At 30.5% G+C, this 18,796-nt stretch overlaps 1 long non-coding RNA gene across 1 annotated transcript; it reads left to right on the forward strand.

Annotated features, from left to right (window-relative positions):
* The first annotated feature begins 247 nt into the window (after positions 1 to 247).
* LOC139087656 (uncharacterized) lies at positions 248 to 12,632 on the forward strand. The gene is made up of 4 exons (XR_011544148.1): positions 248 to 405; positions 751 to 808; positions 2,964 to 3,230; positions 12,182 to 12,632. It is a non-coding gene; the product is annotated as an uncharacterized lncRNA (long non-coding RNA).
* Positions 12,633 to 18,796: the final 6,164 nt, after the last annotated feature.

Consider the following 18,796-nt stretch of genomic DNA (forward strand, 5'->3'; position numbering starts at 1 on the left):
AGTATAAAGTCTAAACTTATCGATGTAGGAATGAGTGGATATAACTCTCAAATGGGACACAGATGAAAATTGTTACTTGGTAGCAGCAAAATACATAACAACAACAACAGTGAAGACGACCGAAGGCCGAAGAATCAGTAAAAAAATATTATAAAGATGAAAAATCTTCGATCTTCGGATTTTCATCAAAAAGGAAAATAGAAAAGCCGAAATTTTCTCCTCGCTGATGTGTGAAAATTGAAAATCTCCAGAGCGTTTCTTGAATCATTCAAGTCTTAATTTTCAAGCGAAATAAACGCAAGATTGCCTTGCCCAATTAAACTAAAAGAAATCCTTTAAAAAAAGAGCTCAGCTCAAAGATTTTCAATTGCAAATAAAAGTAAAGCAAATTAAAACAACTTCAAAGTAAGTGAATTGTGACTGACAATGGAAGATTTATATTATCGCAAATAAAAAAAAGTGAAAGATGTGAAAAATATGAGAAAAGAAATTTTTTTTAAGTATTTCCATTTCTTCTTTCTTACTTGATACATCTTGAAGATATAAATTGTAGGAATAAAAATTCGAATAATGCAATAATTTATGATGACTGCTTCAAAATGTTAGGAACAACTGTCGAAAATAAATTTCTTAATATCTATTTTGATCATCTTTGAGCTTTAAACGTTTTTACTTTTATTCCTTTTTTCGCGATTACGTCTACAGCAATTATAATTAACAGAATGTGACATAATATGTGCTTTATTGCAGATGAGTGAACTTCACAATCTCATCACAACATTCAGCATCTTGGTCATCCTTCTGGGAGGTAAGTTTGTGGAATTTCTCTAGACTTCCCTTGCTTTTAGAGCTTGAATTCGATTTGAGTTTTATATGGAAAAGTCGAATCGATTCCATTCAAAATTTTGAGTCGATTTCGAGCTCTGCTTACTATGATAAGTTCACGATTTCACGATACTGAGACAAAAGACTCCAACTAAAAAGGTTAGGTTCGTGTCTTTGTAATTCTAGTACTGTGAATTCACGGAATTGAAAGGTTTCTTTATAATTTGGAATCGCTTTATATAATAGGAAAAGTGATCACTTAGTAATATGAATTAAACCTGCATATTTACAAATATTTGCAAAATAATGGCTATATTCAATCAAAACACTGATCAGTTGATCATGCGTGTGTGTTCTAAAAATTCCTTAGAACTAGACATTAACTGGACATTAACCTATATTCCATTCGGGATAAATGTCTGATTATTTGAGAGAATCATCAAAATTTGGTTTTAGTTAGATAATCCGAACAGGCAAAGAGCATTCTCAAAAGTATACTCACGAAATTGCGTATGCTCTAATAAATTGATTGAGTATACTCATGTGCACGCTCATTTATGTGAGAATACTCTTTGTCTGTTAGAGTTATAGTCGACTATTTACTCAGCATGACTAGACACCTTAAACTATGTTTATGCTAACTAACTATGAATAGTAAACGATGAATTAAAAAAAGCATAACTAACGTGCATTTCTGAGAGTTCCCAACCATCTGCCGCTGTAAAATGCCGCAGCTTAATCCAAATATAAAAATGCCATATTTCAAAATTTATAGCAACAGAAAGAAAAATGTAGAAAAGCTATAAAAATATTCAAGATAGATTAAATTTTCACTCACCTATGTATCTCCTGTTCAATTTGATCTACCTCAATGAGATGAAACAGAATGCAAAAGTCGAGTTGTGTTTCAAGTCATGTGGAAAACAATTAACTGAAATTATTCATTTAATTTATTCAATAAATTCGTGTATGTTGGAAATTTTCCAAAACATTTGAAATCTTGTTATGAATCAGTTTCAATCACTAGGATGATAAATCACAGTTGAGCCACATTGTATTCTTCTTTTCGGTTAAGAAATTTATCAGATGAAAAGGTTTATAATTTTTGACAGAAAAACATGTTGAAGGTGGAATTTTTTTGGCATATACAACAAGCTATATAAAATGTCTTGAGGGCTTCAAAATTTATAGTTTTCATAATGAAACTATCGGAAATTTCCCAAAAAATCTTGTTAAGTTACAATCGAATGTTTAGAATCTTAGATTTGGAGATAAAATCAATTCATTATGCATGCTTTTTTTGGCATATACAAGCTATATAAAATTTTTAAATTTATTTCAATGATTAATAGAGATAAAATCAATTCATTATGCATGCTTCCTAGGAATTTTTAAATTTATTTTAATGATTAATGACAACCTAAGCTACAAGCACAGTTCTAGTATAATGGAAAAACCATTAGCTTGCATGGACAAGTGTGTGCTAATATCCGATATTATAAATTACAAAAATTATAACATGATAATAGCTTGTTATGACGGAATAAATTATAATAGACGTCACAACGCGACCTGGAAATTCCGATTATATCAATGGATTTTTATCTAATAAATTTGAGATATTTTGCGTAACTACCTGAATATGATCAATATTTTGAGATTTTAGTTTTGGTTCTGAAACTTTTATGAATATTCTGGAACAGATCGAAATCAACTCGAATTGTATTTGCTCGAGCGACATGGAAGCCGTATCCGTTAGGTGTCCATTTGGGTTCCAAAATAAGCGACTTCCTTTTGGTGTTAATGAAAGAGTTTAAATGGAGACTTTATCATTTGTCCCACTTAAGTTGGAGTCGAATCGACTTTTCCATCCAAAATTCGAATCGACTTCGACTTCTGTTCTCAAATTAAAATTCTTTGAGTCTGTCTGAAAATGACGTTCAACATGCAATTGTCTGAAATTCAGCTTCCACTTCTAGGATCTATAAATTAAATGCTCATGATCATCTTTTGATTGAATGCAATTAAACCTACTTAATGACTAAGTCAAGAACCTTAATAATAAATCATTCATATTAATAGTTCAATTAAACTCGATGCAATGCTAATTAATTTCATATTTATTTATTTCCTTACAGTGATGTGGATCTTATACAGTGGATTCATTTAAAACGACACATCAACATCATCATTACATCTTAATTAATTAAATTTACAATCCCCCCGACTCCTCACGTTTTTTAGTTCATTTAGTTATGATTTTGTCCTACCTACTAATTTGGTCCAATTATTATTTCTCAACAATTAAGTGTTAAAGGCTCCATTTTGGAATTAATGAAATAAATGATGAAAAAAGCTAAAAAAAAAAATAAAAAAAGAAGATAGAAAGGAATAAAAAAAAGATCGTAAGTGACTCAATTTTTTTCTACTTTTATTTCCGAAAAGCAAAAATATTCACCAGACAAATTTTAATATAGTAACAGTAGCAGCTCAATGAATATTTATTTTTACATCGCGGTCTCCCACAGTTTTGCTTTTTGAAAAATCCAGTTTTCCTTTTCATTTCTGTTTTTATCGTATTCAGTGATGAGGAAGAATAAGAAGTTTTAAAAGAGAATGAAGTGCATTGCAATAATAATTAATGCAGATACTAATTGAAAGTCGTAACTTATTTCATACGATACCTATTTAACGACAGTATATAGTGACTTAAGTGTGTAATTTCAGTAATTTGTGACTGAATAAGTTAACTTGAATTCTTAATTTTGGAAGATTGCTTTAAATTTAAAATAAAATGATAGCAAAGTTCAATTTTGGAAGTCAATTGAATTATCTTAAAGTTTGAAGTCGACTCGAATTTTGTATGGAAATGTTGACTCAAGTCGACTCAACTTTTCCAAACAAAATTCGATTCGACTTCGAGTTCTGGATGATCCTTTCATGCAGGCATGTAGCAAATTAAAGAAAACTGTCCAAAAAGGATGAGAGGGGTTGACTCCCATGGCTCTTCCATTGGATACGCCATCAGTTTCATGTTTAAAGAGTTAATGACTTCCATACTATTTTTACATCTGTGTCACATATTTTATATTAGACCTTTTAATTATAGACGCCATAAATGCTTAATTCCTTCTGGCACCGGGTTACTTAGCAGTGAATTCTCAAAAAATTTAAAGTTCATCATTAAATGTTTTTAATTTGTAATATAAAAATGTTAATTCCTTTATAAAAATTCACTGAAATTAAGAAAGTTCCTGAGATTATTACAAGTTCATACCAGTTCATACCTGGTTTATGATCCATAAAATGTTATTTAAAGAATTATAAAAAAATATTTAAAAATTTTAATATTGTTTCATGAAAAGCCTCAAATTAATTGCCTTAATTCTAAAAAAATCCTAAATCAGAAGAGTAATTAAAAGTTTATTTGCAAATCACGTGTGAGGTATAAATACTGCCCGTACAGAACAATTATGATCCATGGACTCTCTTAGTTGGTGTCTGAAGTTGGATCTTTCTCTGACAGTTCTCATTCCCAATTACCAATACCAAATGCTACAATCGTGGATCAGTGGTGGACATCAATTTATTTTCCGCGGCACACCTGGGTGGTAAGCTTCGACCGAAACCGCACACAGCATACGTTTCTTGGCATTTTACCAAATATTTGGCAGCACACAGGTTGACCACCACTGCTGTAGATTATCAAGCAATTTAAAATTCCAAAATTCTTAATAGCTTGACACAAGTAAACACTCCGGATACATCATCGCTAATGACTCAATCACCGCTCTTATTTTCACTTTCCTTCATTAATGTTGCAGTAAATTACATACTTAATAGCAGGTGTTCTTGTGCATTTAATACAACATGAACAGAAGCACAAAATTAAGATATATTTAAGATGACATAATACATAAATTAACAAGCTCATACTCGTGTATATTTCGCACATCATGATCATATCAAGTTTATTTTTGTTTACTCTACGTCTCACTGGTTGCATCAATAAGACACGAGTTTGTACAGAGAAAAGACGAAAGAATGTAAAATAACATTAAAGTGAAAATTATTTTACGTTTTTCTTTGTTTTGCTTGCGTTAACAAACAATAAGAAAGAGTCACACACACAATTTTGTCATAAATCTTTATTTGCTAATTAGCATTAACTTTCTATACAGTCACAAAAAGAAAATTATTTTCAGACTAAAACACTTGTTTTCAATACTTTTTCTTTCTTCCTTTACTTCTCACGAGCCTCATTGAAGGAAATAAAATAAAAAAAGAAAATATCAACAACAATAGCTATAAAACATTTGTTTGTCCTCCGTCTTCATTGATGTCACGAGGAAAATGAAATGCGCGTATGAAGAAGATTGGCACTAAACTTTTTTAATTCAGTCATTTATTATTGATGTATTTTTATTTCTGAGATTAATTTTTATGAGATTCTTCAGGCGTAAAGAGTGATGAATTTCTTTAGATTGTATTTCGTCTTTATGAATTTATGATCATGTGGTTTATGTTTTCTTTTTAATAAGCAGAAATTATTTAAAGGAATATTTGATATGGTTTGTGAATTTACTCAGGCCAATGTACTGCTAATACACAGTAAATAATCTAATAGAGTTATTGTTGATGTGCAATCTTCTTAAATCCTTAATTTTGTTTATTCCCAAATACATTATTGATATTAGTGGAATAGACATCACAAAGTTGATTTTTGCTTTTTGTTGACTTTTGAAGAAAACATATTTACAACTCTGCACATTGCATGACTCAGAATATATCAATGCAATATACCCAACCACAATTTTTGTGTGGCGAATCATAAAAGCCGAGTTGACTTGAACGAAAAAGCATCCAAATTCTATAAGACCTTCCTTGGGATTGAAACCGGGTCGTTATGATCGATAAGCCGACACTCTAACTCAATGGTTGATAACCCCTTTTTTCACGGCTTACCTCGTTTAATAACATTTTCCACTACGCTATAACTGCTTTTTCGCTGCTCTTATTCTTCCAGAGGTTGTCAAAAAAGATAGATTTATCTCATTAAAATTTCATGTTCGAATTTTACTTAGGTAAGAGTTCACTATGTCAAGATTTTCCGGGTAGTCTCGAACTGGAGAATTTGTCGAGACCGAGACTTCGAGAAGCATTAATTTGCAAATTTGGATTTCTGTTATGATTTAATAAAATAATTAATATGTCGCCAAACATCTTAGATGTTGTCATAACACATTAGTCTGTTAATTTGTTCAGCAATATAAATTAATGATTTCTACGACCTTTGATGGTAGATCCCAGAGCAGCATTTAAAATTCTAATTCAAAAATCAAAGCATCTAAAAATTATTGAACGTGACTTATTAGGACACTCTAGTTAATAGCATCAAATTTATTAGATATGTAGCGACATATCTTTCAATTAATTAAGATCAAAATATTAGAAATGATTGAAGAAAAATTTCAAACAAATTATGCGATATTATCAAAAATCTTTAATAAATTCCGGCTCTTGCTCTTTCTATTATTTACGTGATAAAATGAAAATTCTTTTCCTTCTTTTTCCCCACCCTAAAAATATTCCCGTTCCGGTTTATTTTTGCTCGCATTTCTGTTTGTGTATTTTTATCCAATTGACTTTATTTTTTCACATGTCGACGTGTTTTTTCTCTTTCTTCTTTCACATCTTGGTGCCTTTTTACAATTTTTTTAAAGAAAATTTCTACTCATCATGTCAATGAAGACTCCTCACACGAAATTATCATAAAAACAAAACGACACACAAATATTATTGTTTTAAAATTTAAATTTAAAGCAGATCGGCGCAATTTCGATGAGATTTAAAGAAGAAATGAATGATTTATGACAAAATGCGCGTTAATGTTAAAGATTTTGACTTAAAATTTCAAAAGATCACAATAAAGTCATCTTCATTATTGAAATTGATAACTTAATTTTACCTGAAAAACTTGACTTATTTTCCTATTTTACATTTTGTAAACATGATCACGAGACGCGTGGATTTATAAAAAAAGCTGTGTAAAGCGATCACGGGGAAATTTACGAGATTACTTTTTACGTATTTTATTACTCTTCTTCATGACAGTCTTTTCTCAATGACATTGGAATCTTTGTAAGAATTTATGATCGCGAAGAAAAAAATGAGGAAGAAGAAAAATTTTTATTTAAAATGTTTTTATTCACGTCATAAAGATTTAATTGGGGACTTGATGATATTCCATGATGTAAAGTATTTTTCGTGATATTTTTTTAGGTTTGAGGTGACTATTAGTATTATTTTATTAGCAGTAAATGATTAGTTGTTAAGTTATGTGAAGTGTCATTCAATTATGACGTCCAGCATTTGAGTGGGGACGAGTGTGGAGTACTTTATGCAATGATATTTTGAGGATAGTTCTAAAATGTGTGAATATTTTTTTTAAAGATTTAGCAGTCGCTTAAGAATCCAACCGAGCGGTTAATTGATCCAAAATCCGGCACGACGCCCTCTTGACTCTGACATGATACCGGATTTAAATCTAATGAACACAATTTATGCTTTTCGGACAGGTCATAACGGCAAAAAAAGGACTCAATATTTGGGTTTCTGACCCAAAATCTGAAGAAAAGAAAGCTCCATTTGCACTGCATATTTGCTAGGGTGAAGTGGGTTGGTGAATAAATGTGACTTGGTGGCGAAATGGTTCAGTACTTGGGTACATATTTATTACAATACCGACACTGCGATCAGGAATTTAAGACTCAGCAGGTATAAACTGTAGATCTTCTGAGTGCAGAAGTCTGGTACATCCTAACTCGTTCTCGATTATTATCTAAATTTGCTGTTAACAGCAAGACACAAAGTTGCACTGACAGTATCGTGACGGTGGCAAAAATGCGGTTCGCCACCTCATGCTGTTCTGGACAATCTTCAATCATCTCCATAATTTTATAATTCATAATTTTCGGCTTCAAAACACTCAACTCTCCATGATCAGCCAATCTATCTTTAAAATTATTAATTCATAAAGTGATCATCTGCTGTTTCGGAATGAAAAATTATGACCAATTAATATTTCATCTGATAATCATCAATTTAACAGTCGAATTTATGTGATTATTAATTCCAATGGGTTTACTTGTGCCTCCCACAACAAATAACTTTGCATTGAATAAAAAGAAATTCGCGCACGTTTTCTTTAATTTATTAAGTCAGTGAAGAATGATAGCGAATGAAAATGTAGGTATAAATGCACGATTTCGACACAATCTCTGGATTAATCATATTTTTTGTGAGAATGTATATTGCTACTGCTGCTTGATACTAATAATAGATTCAGTCTATTACTTTGAGATATTTTCTCTTTCACAATCTTTGGCACGTGCAGTAGTATGTAGAAGGGATGGACAATAATATTGTGTGTATCTGGCTTGTTTGCACACATCTTTTGAAACACTTGGAAGTTGCGGTTATATGGCAAAAAAAATTATTAATTTACTGAAGCGCTTCAGTTTATTTTTATAAAAAAAGAAAAAAGAGATGAAAAAGCAGCAACAAGCTGCTTTGTGATGCTCCAAGTGAAATGATGAATACAAATGTCACATGTGTGATGGGTCTGATTGGGGGTGAGAGATCTTGAAAGGAACTTCCATTTATTTTTAACCCATCATGATTGTACATATTGACTAATGCTTAAAATGATGGGTAATTACTCACTTCCGTGAATATTTTTCATCACCAATATTTCGACAACATGTTTCTTCTTCTTCTTATCATCTTGTTCGCATATTTTTCATAAGTCGGAAATGTTTAGTCGCCAAAAAAATTTTACACGCATCAAGTTATGTCCAACAAGAATTTATCAAAACAAAAGTCTGAGACAAATCAAATGACTCTTGTCTGTTCCATTTTCTTTTTGTGTAGTTAATTTGAGAATTAATACTAAAATCAATATGATGAATTTCTTAAAAATAAACATAAAGTATAAAGTCACTGAAAATTTCTCTTATGAAAATAAACACAAATGAAGCGTAGAAGAAATAAAAGAAAAAAAGAACTGTGTGAGATGATTTTTCTTTTTAGAAAAATGCTTTATTTTTGTGAATCGCTGCTATGCTTTTTGGCAGCATCTCGTTTATTTTTGAATTCTCTGTTGGGATTTTCAAAATATTGAACAATTTTGTGTTGCACACGTTAAATTGTATTTGTATGGACCACAACTTCCATTTAGGTGTATGGTCTCAAATACCCACAAAAATGTAATAAGAATTCTGATAATTCTGGTACAGGTGTTCTGTTGTGAGACTACATGGAAGGAACATGATGTGGGTAAATGTCAATGAATATGGCTGGGGTGACTCTGAGCTGGATTTTAGTTCTACTACATGCTAGAGCAGTGGTTGGCAACACTTGTTTGCAGCCAAAATTGTTCGAAAATTCCATGAGCGGTATTCTTAGTGGGCATTGTCCACAACTGCGCTAGAGTAACATTTCCCAACTTTTCTATGTCGTGTGCATCACAGAATGGATCATATGGTCTTCAGAGATACTGTCCAATTACAGTAAATTTAATGATGACTAGCTTGATCAAATTCTGATTTATACATAAGTTACGCAACTTATGAAAAGCTACTTATGCTACCGGATGCTTCAAAGCTTCAATTATAGTGGATAATTAAGAAGCAACAACAACAAATTAATGAGTAGTTATGAGAAACAATTCATTAATCTAAAGCTGAAATTAAATTGGAATTGGTCATAAATTATGCGTACGGTTTAGAAATCATCCTACATATTTAATAAGTGTTTTGATTCTTTATACGAAAGTATTTTTGCCATTCCATATTTTCATGGGTCATTGTTTTACGTCATGCCGCAAATATTTGAAGTTTTTAATTTTTCACACCCCCCAATTGTGAGCACACAAAAGAGATTCAAAACAGAAATTCCACTTACATTTTTTTTATCACACCTCCTACTTAATGACTTCTGCTGAAACAGTGGAAAATGTACTTAAAATATTTATTTAAAATATTCAATTTCCGAATTAATTAATCAGTCAATAAAAATGTCTTAAGGCACATAAAAATTTAACACACCTGCAATTTCTCTGTCTGTTTTTATTTCCATTATTTATGGCTATATGCATTTTTATTATCAATTAAATTGGCAGACATTACGTTACTTTCTTATCTCAAAATCACTGAATATATTTATGCATGCAATTGTACTGTTAAATAAAATTTTATTATCATTACCAAGGTGGTGTTTAAGAGGTGATGATAATGATCCAAAAGAGCAAGTACATCTTAGTGATTTATGGACCTCACAGACAATAATTACACTGCATTCAATTTAAATATTTTAATGACATAGACAATAAATTATCCAATTTGTAATTGTTAACCTCGTTACGACCGATGATACTTGAGTCAATTACATCGATGATATGTACGTGTGTCTATGACATGCGATGAGGTGTCCAATGTACATTACAACATAGTTTACTTGATGGATCTGTTCATGGCTACAATATTGCTTTTAAAAGTAATTTGTTCAATTTTCTAGAGTTATTAGACTTAATTTTCAAAGAACTTAAATCAGGCTAAGTACAAAATCTATGAATCAGTTCATATAAGTTCATTGATGTCAAAATACACAAATATCATGTGACTAGAAGAAAAACAACTTCCTCAAACTAAAATAGCAGAAAATATTCCCGAAAAGTCAAAGAACTTTTCTTTTGTAAACAAAAATCATCAATAGAACAAGTCATTAGTACACGTGAAAAATGATGAAAAGTGTGAAAGACATCTGCAGTATACACTATCTAAAACCTCGACTTAACATGAGTAAATCTTGACCTCAGTTGAGATTCATGAGATAAGCTATATAAAACACACAAAAAATAGCTATCCCGGGGATTTTCATTTGTTTTTTAATATTTCTTATTCCATCTCATTTTTCCATCATCATAAATGAAAAACTCTCAAGGGAAAAAAGCAAAATTATATGAGAATGAAATTAAATGATGTTGAGCATAAATCGTTTAAAAAATAAATGTTTTTGAATTTTCTTGACCGAAAATGAGGGGGGACAAGGACAGCCAATCCATATTGAGACCACTTGAACGTCGAACTGGGTCTACAAAATGAGTTCCAAATGGAGGGTTGTGTTGTTTGAACTAAAACAATAGTGGGCAATCTGTGTATCGTGGCAGACTAGTAGCAGTTTTGGTAGAGGCTTACCACCAAGGTGTGCCTTGATAGAGAATCTGAATTTATCAACCATTCTATTTGAATTTTTGGTAATTAAACAAATGTTTGATTGGTTTTTGATCTGGCTATATCAACCTTGCTATTGAGCCTATCACCTTATGAGTGGGTTGGTAAAGAAAGTCTCATGATCATCTCTTAACTCGGACATCACTCGGTCACTTCCTATGATAGATTTTGGTGTTTTAGTAGGGTTCAACAAGAATCGCAATCCTGTATTTCCTATGTTTTAGATGCTCAGACTTGCAATTTTGGACAGTCCTTCATGGTTTAACCAAGGCTGCAGGCTTGCTTTGTTTGCTTCTGTAGGATGTCCCAAATAGCACAAATCGATTAATTGATCCAAAATTTTGCACTAAACCGATATGAGTCTGGTATGGTGCTGGATTTAAACCAAACCACCAAGTCATAATCATGCGAGTCTTTGGCTTGTTTTTTAATTGATTATCCAATTTGGTCTATTCCGATTCTGTGCCCTAAGTATCTATCTTTCGACTCCAAATTCGTGTCAACTTGTAGTTAATCCTTGTGATTTTTAAGACAAACAAGAACTAAGCCACTAAACAAATCCTTCTAATGATCTATTTAAAATCAACAAACACAAGACACAAAATAAACAAAAATTAAATGAATCTACAACTCACAACCTGATAAATTGTGAAAGATTTTAATGAGAAAATCGCGTTCAAAATAATTTTTCTACAAAACATTTTAGAGATGAAAAATGAAAATGAAAGCTAAAATTATAATTAATGTGGAAAAATAAGAAAGAAATTTTCCGATTTTCCACATCTCATCTTCAGAAGAATTCCTCTTTGTGCCGCAAAATATCTGAAATTTGTAACAAAAAATTTACACAAGTCATTTAAATAAATTTATTATGAAAAATTTTCTTTGGTGACATTTTCATGAAAATTGATAGTAGAAAATTATTAAACATAGCATAGAGCAACGCCCATACATTAGTCTACGTAACTAAATATCATTGAGCTTTTACTGTCGTTTGGACACATTTAAAAAAATCATTTAAAATTAAATTTTTCTCATTTTTTATTTTTTTTATTTCTTTTCAGAATGTTTTGTGGTAAATTTTTATTTTGATTGAATCCGTTTTGTTAGAAACTGGACATAGAAGTAAATCCTCAACCATCACATTCAACATGTAAACAAATTCATATTTTAATATTATCGTGTGTACATCCATTCATCCTGACTATTGTGTGTGCCTTCTTAGTCAACAACCCTATGCAAAAAAAAAACAACTTTCACACATGATGCCTCGAATTCATTTCAACAGCAATCATGAATAATTGTTGGAAAGGATGACAAGTGAAAGATGATAGCAACGACAATCGTCTCTTCTTATCGGATTAATAATTATACCAACAATCATTTTATGACATTTTTTTTAATTTTATTTCATTGCATATGATTGTTGATTGTTATCAAGTTGTAATATAAAAAAGATAAAGAGAAACAAGATAAAAAAAAAAATAAATAAATAAAAAGATATAGTTAAAAAGACTTTTCTATAAATAGCTTACAATATTATTTCTAGAAACTCTACATATATCTTCAAATCTGGTTCATCCAAATTAAGATAGTCCGAATGTTTCATGCAACAAAGTTGCACGATGTATGTCTATAATATTATTATTTGCTTCCATATTACTTCGATGACCGTACAGATCAACTGTGATGAATGGCCTTCCTCATACCAATGTCTAATTCCAAGTTGCACGTTTCTGTTTGTATAATTTAGCAATAACATAAACATGTACGATAATCACATAAATTGTCAACAACCCGAAAGGCACACAGCATGGAAAAGTCGGAAAAAGTGTCTGGCATGATTCTGTCTTTGAGTAGGATTTAGTCAAATCTTGTCCCATGCTAGAGTCAAACTAACCTAAGAACACTATTTTCCAACTTTTAAACTCCATGTGTCTTTCGGATGAACTAAATTTAATTATGAAATTGTCTGACAGTAAGAGTTCAACAACTTTTCTTGTTTACAGCATATTGATCATGTTATGAATGTGTATTTATGCCCTACTTTAATTCCAACATTGAATTGAAAATTTATTTTTAAATTTTTACCTCGGTTTTGTTTTATGTAAATTAATTTTTAAATGATTCCAAGAAATTCTACAAATGTCTTCACATCTATATATTATTTTCAGGGTTAGACATTTTAAAGTACAGAACTGTGCTTACCAGGTGCGTATTCAGTGAGGGTTTTAGAAGTCTACACCACAACTCTCGTGTTGGAAAAGAACCAACTCCTAACAGACAAATGGTATGTTTTTATGCTACATAAAGACCATTAGCATACCTAAAAGCGGTCTCTTTGGCTATTGGGGAACAGATCTCTTTCCCTAAATTTTAACGATCCATACAAAACATTTTAAAAACACTCAACAAATTAAAATTCAATAAAACTTCCTGCAAATATCAGTGAAATATGCAAATTTGAACCTTGTTTTACTGCTTTTCTCACATTTTCTTATTGCAACTTATTTTATACTTTTTTAATTTTAATTATTATATTTCTTAATATCAATTCTGGATAATCCAGACATAAACATCGATTTCGGTTTTATAGTCCTCATTAGTATTCAATTTCTTTACAATTAACAACCTTTTATTGCATTATTATTGAACCAGAAATTAAGTTGAGGCGATGAGACATTTTTGTTCACAAAACAGTTGCTTTAGTTGACGAGAATTATGTGCTTGTCGCTGAAAAGTGCTACAAATTGTCTCAGGCAGCATCAATTAAGTGGCAATATCTAATTGCTTAACACTTTTATGATGCCGCATAATAAACGTAATTTGATAAAGTTCATTGATTATTTTCTAGTGTTCAAGTGTTATTGCTGCATTAATTAAGTCGATCTGTATCAAACATCATCAATCAACTCATGTATTCTAGCTATTTTAGCAATTTCAAGCTCGACGATTAAAATTTTTTCAATTTTTGTTCAATTCCATAATGTTATTTATTGCCATTTTAGTACTATTTATTCTTATAAGTCATAATGCTAATAATTTGCACATACAATTGAGTACATTTTTTGAGTCAAGATCATGTAGCGTCAACATCAACAGCTATGCAACTATAGAATAAACAATTTTGCAACATTGTATTTGCAACATTGTATTTCAATTCTAAAATTGCATACAAATAATTTTAAAATAAAAAACTTTTTTATTAATATCTAATGCTTATTATAAGCACGTTAAAGCGTACTAATAACCTTGAAAGGAATCAAGATTTGCAGCTGCTTTTTTTTTATTTCTTCATTGCTGCACTTTTTTTGCTTTCATTCTTTCATCTGAATATGTGCATTGCAAATAATCATTGAACTCAATTTACTTAACTTAGATTGTTGTGGCTTAAATAAATACATTAATAAATTTAACATAAAAGCAGGTCAAAATTAAATAGGAAGATTAATGAGCTTTACAATTATTGAAATATCACGTTTATGATGCCGTTAATCCTTTTCCTGTGCATTTGGCAATTGACTTGATGATGATGAATGGCGATTGGTGTAATGTTTGAATGGGTTAATTAATTGCGGAATTAACAATAAATGGTGCTATTTTGTGCGATGAAATCCGTTAATTAATTGGTTTTATGTGATGATTATTGAAATGAATCTTAAATTAACTGAATTATTTCAGCATTGGCTAACTGTTTTGTAAATTTTAAGGTTCCAACACAATTGAAAGTTGCAGAAAACCTGCAACTTTGGACGAACTATAAGAGACAGCCGAAAACTGTAGGCGTGTGCATCTAAAATGCAGGAAATGAAGGCTTACTATTCTTTACTAATCCTACTAATTGTTCAGGATATTCAAAAAATTGATAATTAATTCAAGGACGAAATTATAATCACATTATACTCATTCCATGTAAGTATCTAATTTATAGTAGTAAACATCGTTAAGTTGATCTAGTACGGTATATAAAAGAATTAAAGGTTCATTAGGATTTGACGTATAAGTTCTTAAAATATAATAATATCGAATTAAAATATTCGTATGATTCCGTGACATTGTAAATTAATCCAACAATTCTAATTTATTGATGTTCGTCATTAACAAAAAATTATTTTTAAATTAAAATTAACTTATTTACGTAATATTCTGATATCTAAGATCTTCTAAATTTATTTTACAAATCAGGTTTTACCAATTGACTTGATTGGACATTGTCCATTAAGATCAAAAAATTATTATAATTCTTTGTAGTAACTTGATTCATACTTTGTCAAATTATGATGTTTCATAATCATCATCAGAAGAATAAATCATAAAATTGACATTAGCGATGATCATTCTGTAATATACTCGATAAAAAAAACCAAAATTATCTACTTAGGGGTCTTATTACTCTCAGGAGGAGGGCGGCGGTGAGCTTAGTTATGCTTCAAACAATAAAATTGGTTTTGCAAGAACTTTTTGTTACAGCGAGGGTCCAAAAGTCAATTTTCGTCTTCCGGAATAAGTAAATCGCCCCTCGATCATCTTCTAATGTTCAAATATTAGGTAAATAGCTACTAAATCTTATTTTAAAAATATTTGTTGAAATCTATTTTACAAAACATTTTTCATTTTTTAACTTCAGTTCTCAACTCATGATTTGTTTATTTACCTTAAAACAGGTGCCAAAATATTGTATATTGATATGAACTGTACTGAGAGTAAATAAACTAAACATCAAAATCAATAATGAGCAGTGTGCGTATTGAAATAGATAAAACAAACACCCACATGTAAATTGAATATTTATTTACATACTTCCTGACCTTGTTCAAATAGCATTTATGCAAATACATCACGTTTATGGACTTGATAATTGAATTCACTTTCGTTTAGTTCCTGAGCGACAGAAATGAAGAAGGATTCATCACTGAGCTTTTTAGGACGCCGCCAAAGCTCTTTTATTAGCATCAAATGGAAGCCGCTACTGTGTGACATCCACATGACTGTCAAAAATATTTTTATTGGTGATAATAAAAGAGTTTTGGTCGGAACTTTTAAAGCTTCTGGTCTTAATCTATTTCTGGACAGAAATGATTAATTTAAAAAGCCCTAATATTTAGGTTCAATAACATTTTCTGCTTAAAATTCCATGTTGTGCTTTATCGGTGTGAAAATGATAATTTATGGTCATTTTCTAAACTATCATTCGAATTCGACACATATCATTAGATAAAGACTTCAAAATCTGTGTAAAATCAATAGTTTTGTGCACATAAAATCGTTTATAGAAACATAAAGAGTCAATAAAAATGATAATTTATTCATATATTGGTTTATTTTTATAACACACAAGAAATCTTACTAATTTTTAAGATTTTTATTTTTAAAGAAGACATCTGCTATGAAGATTAATCAGCATACCGAAGGTAATTCTTCTGTGTTTTAATTTTTTATTGTATTGATTATTGCATAAGAGGAATTTATTACGTCTAATGTCAAATCTTTATTAGCAAGATTAACTTAGCAACTATAATTTTGGCAAGGTCGAATAATTCGGAGAACAAATAATGGACCAGGGTCAGACATTATCGTAAAAATTATAATTTTTATGACATTTTCATATAAAAATTGCAAATTGTAAAAATTGATTTTGAAGATTTTTGATTTAATAATTTTAAGTCACAATTCTTAATAAGATAGTGCAGTGATGGGTAATCTTTTAACTTTGGCGGTTTTAACCTTGATGGTTGACCATGACTGAAATTGCAAACGGGATATGATTCATGGTATTCCAAAAAAATTTTGACTGCTCACAGTTTGCTCACTACTGCAATAGTGTCTTAAACTTGATAAAATTCAAACACATTTTGCCATTGTCCACAGCCAAAAAATGTAAAATTAGATGAATTAAATTTAATTAGCAAAGAATTGCTATTCTCTATGCAGAAAATTTAAATAATTAAAAAAAGCAAATCTTCTTATTTTTTTTTTTTTTCAGAACAACTTTTCAAATTCATTCCAATTGAAAATTGGCTTACCTTAGTTCTTCTGTACTTTCAAAAAATTACGGTTCTTGATTTCTGAGTCGTCAACCTAGCAAATTAAATATTTTTTTGCGAATTTAAAAAGTCAGTAATGATCTTCATTAATAAACATAAGCTTAACCATCGTAAAAGAGTTAACCTCCGGCCAGAACCAAAAACAAAAATAATTGAATTTTATTACTAAACTAAAAATTATGTTTCTTTTTATGCTTCACATTTTATGATTAGTAATTATGATTATGATGAATAATTGAAAAATTCAATTAAAAAGCTTTAATTAATTTTGGTACATAAAATTAGCAAAATTTGATATGATTCCAGAATGGATAGAATTACATTAAAACTAGACATCAACTAGACATTAACATGTCATTAACTTAGGGATCACATGTAATTGCTTAAATGCTCACCTTAAACTTGCTCATAGGAAATCACTTATGTTAGATTGGTAATAAAGATAGAAGTCATGACAACTATGTGACCTTGCTTATTAAGATAGTACGTCAACAAGTTCAAAATCACATCAAATATCTCACATTGTGAGAAATGCGATCAATGTCAATGACAATTATGTATATTTTCTTGTACATACTCCATTATTGTTAAGTGACAATTCAGGGACGTATGCAAATACTTTTTGACTCTAGGGATATAGATCGTTAAAATTTAGGACGAGGTGGAAGCAGTCCCGAGCGACGCAAATGACGACTTTAAGACTCCGCTAGTAAATTGAAAAATCTTTTTTAAAAAGTGAAGCCTTACACACCTTCCTGAATACGCCACTGTGACCAACATGCTACATTTAACTCACTTTCATAACTGAATACGCATCAGATTGAATTATATCGTGCTGAGATGTTAATTGATTCAATGATTTGGGCTATAATTTTTGTGACTAATTCGTGAATAATAACAATATTTCAATATTATATGCCGTATTGTTTTCAGCTGATTCAGATGCTATTAAAGTATATCTTGCCATTCCATTCATGATTATAACTTTGTTTTTTATTTTTCGGAAGTTAAACGACATTGAACAATTTTGAGAAGCGCATTAGACCGCTACACATACAAAAATAAAGTATGCATGTAATATCCATGTTGAAAATGTTTTAAGACAATTTTCTCTACTGGAAGTACTCTAAACTTGAAAAATCGGTAAAAATAAAAAACAGTAATTAAAGTCAATGTTGAATGTAATTTTTGCTTACCTTTGACTTAAAATATGCATACCGTTATTGCTTCTTCATTCTGATTTTCGTCTAATGCATGGGTTTGGACACAAATGCTTATTTAGCTAGATTGAAATGACTTTTTAGTTATTAAGTCAGTGACGGACAACTTTTTTTATGCCGGAGTATTTAATTATTTACTTACTTCGCTGGCCGTACAAGTCAACTGATCCATTGCTTCTCTAAGATGACGCCTGCCAATTACCAATTCCAAATGCAATACTGTCTCTATCGACAGCTTTCTTCCAGGAGTTTTTTGGTCTTGTACGAGCTCTTTTTGTCGTATCGCATCTTAGCATTAAAGAAATTGCTTTTCAACCCTCCCTGACCACTGACCCAGCTCCATCGTTTACAAAATTGCTAATCACTCACTCCTCCCCTCCTCTTAAGCGTAATGATTTCACCAGAGATCTTTTAT

This window comes from Chironomus tepperi, unplaced genomic scaffold (assembly GCF_022539635.2).
Source record: "Chironomus tepperi strain 1889 unplaced genomic scaffold, CSIRO-AGI_Ctep_v1 contig_128, whole genome shotgun sequence".
NCBI lineage: Eukaryota > Metazoa > Arthropoda > Insecta > Diptera > Chironomidae > Chironomus > Chironomus tepperi.